Here is a 4471-nt window from a genome sequence, read left to right as displayed (position 1 = left end):
CCCTGCCCTTGGTTGTTCTGTGGCTTTTAAGCCTTCCCTTGGAGCTGTCAGCACCAGCCGCCTCTGTCCTAGGTGCCCAGAGGAGGAGAGGTGCTGGGCTTCAGCCTGGGACTCTTCCTCCCTCCTGCCTTTCCCTGACTATGAAACCTGGCCCTGACACTCCTTTCTTCAAGCGCCATGTGGGCAAGAGGAAAAGTGTGGTAGAAAGCACAAGGGCCAAACTTGTGGGCATCAGAAATTCCAAACACCCAGTCAAACCATAGCCACTTCTAGACCCCATTCCAACCAAAGACCTGGCTCCAGGGGGTATGAGTCACTCAGCACAAGATAAACAACTCATTCTTAGACAGCTGGAGATAGGAAAGCACTTGGATCTGCAGGGATTTACCACAAGGTCCCACTGAGATTTAAACTCAGATTTCAGCCTGCCAACCATTACACCATGGGCCCACCTTGTGCTAGTTTCTCTGAACATGGGTGACCCTATCATAGAATACCAGGGTTGGAAGGGACCTCAGGAGGTATCTAGTCCAACCCCCTGCTCAAAGCATGGCCAATCCACAGACAGACTTTTATCCCAGATCCCTAAATGGCCCTCTCAAGGACTGAGCTCACAAACCTGGATTTAGCCGGCCAATACTCAAACCACTGAGCTCTCCCTCCCCCACAGGCCCAGCTTGTGTAAGGGACTGTTGGCCCTTTACTAAAACTGAGTGGGGTTTTTTGGTTGGCTAGTTCCCAGTCCCAATAGAAGGGGGAAGGGTCAATGGGAAATCAGGACCCTGAGACTGACAGGCCCCTGGGGCAATGGTCACCGACTGGTAGGGAACAAGTGAGAATTTGTTAATGAGTAAAATTCCTGGTGGAAATTGGCAAAGCTGTGGAGAGTTTGAAAAGTTCCAGTGAATTTACACATGAAGATACAAACAGAGAGAAACAGAACATCACAGACTGCACAGGCCCACACAGACATAAACAAAGACCAAACCCACACAGCACACAGAGCCATATACACAGCGGTGAGCTCCAGCCGGTTTGCACCGGTTCGCAAGAACCAGCTGTTAAATTTAAAATTAGAATTGTTCCAGGACAACCGGTTCTAAAAAGCTTTTAAATTTAACAAAGGCTCGGGCAGCTGTCCACCGGGCCCCTGGCCCCAGCTCACCTCCCCCTCTCCCCTGAATGCTCCGCCCTCCTTCTCCTCCCCCTCCCCTGCTTCCTGCGAATCAAATGTTCATGGGAAGCCTGAAAAAAGCAGCAGCAGCAGCAGCAGGCAGGTAAGCCGGGTGCGGGCGGGACGGCTCCCCCTGACCCCAGCCGAGCTGCGCGGCTCAGACCCAGCCCAGCTCAGGACCCGAGGCTCCAGCCCTGGTGCTGGCAGAGCGGCTCCAGCCCCAGTGCCGGCCCGGCCCGGGGAGTCAGGGCCCGCGGCTCCAGCCCCGGTGCCAGCCCAGCCCGGGAGTCGGGCCCGGTGGCTCCAGCCCCGGTGCCGGCCCAGCCCGGGGAGTCGGGCGCGGTGGCTCCAGCCCTGGTGCCGGCCCGGCCCGGGGAGTCGGGCCCCACGGCTCCGGCCCCAGGCAGTGTGGTAAGGGGGCAGGGAGCAGGGAGGGGGTATTCACTGGGTTGTGGGGGTGGATAGGGGTCAGGGTGGTCAGAGGGCAGGAACAGGGCGATTGAATGGGGCAAGGATCCCGGGGCAATCAGGAAGGAGCCGGGGTCGTATGAGGCGGTGGGGCCACTCAGGGACAGAGAGAAGGGGTGGTTGGATGGGGCAGGGGTCCCGGGGGGCCATCAAGAATGAGAGGAGGGGTTGGATGGGGCTGCAAAAGGCAGTCAGGGGACAGGGAAGGGGGATGGGTCAGGGGTCCCGGGGTGTCAAAAAACATGGGGGGTTGGATGGGGCATGACCTCCCGGGGGGGCACGACCCCCTCGTGAGGTGAGAAGGAGGGAACCAGTTGTTACTATTTTGGCAGCTCATCACTGCATAAGGGAAAAAACACACAAAACATAGAACAAATCCACACCAAAAATACAGCAAAAGCCCACAACAGGAAAGCACAAAAACCACATACCAAAAGAATACTTAGCAAAAAACAATCTGCATGCAAAAGTCATACACACACCCACGGACACAAAACTACACAAGACATCCACCAAAATCACACAGGACCCACATGCACATCAACACAACAGACGAAAACCACACCGACATACAGAAAGCCAGGCAGGGTTTGAGTCTCACAGCGAAGAGGGTGAGCACACAGGTGGTTTGGGGAGCAAAGACTGAGGGGGAGTCGGGGGCAGTGCTCTGGGCTCTGCCTGACCCCTCCTGACACAGGCGGCTGGTGGAGAGCAGAGCCTGGGAGATCTGTGGAATCTGCCCTGCTCTCTGTAAAGCAAGGGGACCTCGGTGTCTTCTGAGCTGCAATTGTATTTTCTGCAGGGCAAAATGATTGGCAGAAGCCATTTGCTTAAAGGAAACTAGTGCTGTAGGTGAGGTTTGAACTCACAACCTCAACATGACTCCACTCAGCCCTACTTTGCAAGTCCTGGGCACTAACCCATTGCACCACTGGACACTACCTGCAGGAGCTTGTCTCCATGTTTCATGGATGGATTAGTGGAGTGTGGGGGTTGCATTAGCTAAAACAAATCCATATTAAAGGCTGCAGGATGGCAGCAGCAGAGTGGGAGCCTCCTTCCATGTGATAGAGCTGGTTCCCCCTTCCGTTGCTCAGGGAAGGTTGGTGCTTTGAGCCCACCCGGTGCTGGAACGTCTCATGGGTGAGATTAACGGGACTCAAGAGAAGAGAAGGGAGGGAAAGCCTTTTCTATTCCTGCCTAGCTCCATTGGTCTCCTGTGGCCCTTTCGGCTCTCTGCTCCGCTGTTGGGGAGATGCAGAGACAAGCCCCCATCTGGGTGAGTCACCGAGAGGCTGTGTCCCATGGCGTGTGTGGGGGAGAGGGGTAGGGGTGGGATGGGGCTCAAGGGGAGAAGGTTCTGTGTGACAGTGGGGGGGAGGGGGTGCTCCTTAGGATAGAAATGATGGAAAACACAGGGGCAGTGACAGTGAAGCCCCATGTCTGAGTGTTATGACCCTGCGTGGTGCTGCCGTTCACCTTCCCCTCCTATGGTCTCAGCTTTCATTGAATCCAGCAGTTTTTCACCTGTCCTCACCACAGAGGTGTCCCACGTGCCTCAGCTACCGAGTGTCCCTCTCAGAGATGCCGAGGGCTGGAACTGATTTCAGCTGCTGGACAACTCTGCTAGGTCTTTATTCATTTGCACAGGAAAATGCTGAGAGTTTAAATTCATTTCAACCCCTCCCCCCTCCCTGCCTTCAGCGAACTCCTGAACATACTGGAGATGGGTCTGGTAATCGATTTTCATTTGAAAAAGCTTTTTAAGGGAATCACTTGGATTGGAACTAGGAAGCCATTACCCTGTAGGGAAACATTCACCCACTGAGCTATACTCTCAACAAAGAGTGTCACGGATAGCCCAGAGCAGGAACAGTTTTTAATGTGGGGGTTAGTAAACTTTATCTCTGTACAAACACCACAGCTTACAAACTCCCCACCCCCACTCTGTGTCACCAGAGCACAACAACAACTCTCCTTGGAGCACACACAGCTCCCCAGCTCCCTGCCCGTCAGTCTCTCCAGCATTGCTCCAATCCCTTAAAGCAGGGTCTCATCCTCGATTTACCTTAGGGCCAGGGCCAGTCCTCCAGTCCTCCCAGTGGACCAATAATGTCACTCATACTGCCCAGAACCCGCCCCCCAAAACTCCGCCCCTCACCTGCCTAAGGCTCTGGGAGGGAGTTTGGGTGGGGGGGGAGGAGGTATAGGGTGCAGGCCCTGGGCTGGGGATTGGGGTGCAGGAGGGGTGCAGGCTCTGGGATGGAGTTTGGGTGCAGAAGGGGTGAGAGGCTGGTCTCTGGAAGGGAGTTTGGGTGGGGGAGGGGTTCTGGTGTGCAGGCTCTGGGATGGAGTTTGGGTGCTGGGTGCAGGCTCTGGGATGGAGTTTGCAGCGCCGTAACATGGGCGAGGCGAGTGAGGCAAAGTGGAGGGGCGCAGCTCTACCACGATCAGCGGCGCTTCAGTGGCAGCTCTACCGCTGCTGCTTCTTCGGCAGCAATTCAGCGAGGGACTGTGGGACCCGCTGCCAAAGAGCCTGGAGCCGGCCCTTACCTCGGGCACAAAAATTCCTTGTTCTGGCTCTGGGAGTTTGGGTGCTGGGTGCGGGCTCTGGGCTGGGGCAGGGGGTGGGGGAACAGGAGGAGGGGTGGGGGTGCAGGCTCTGGGAGTGAGACTGGGTCAGGCGGGAGGGGGTGTGTGGAGGGAGGGGTCACAGGCTGTGGGAGGGAGTCAGGAGTGTGGCGCTTACCTGGGGCTCCAAGGCGGGGCAGGCTGGGGGGCCTTCGTGTGCTGCTGTCCCCAGGCATCACCCCCGCAGTGTCCCATTGG

Source organism: Mauremys reevesii, unplaced genomic scaffold (genome assembly GCF_016161935.1).
Source record: "Mauremys reevesii isolate NIE-2019 unplaced genomic scaffold, ASM1616193v1 Contig92, whole genome shotgun sequence".
NCBI lineage: Eukaryota > Metazoa > Chordata > Testudines > Geoemydidae > Mauremys > Mauremys reevesii.
This window is presented reverse-complemented; position numbering follows the sequence as displayed.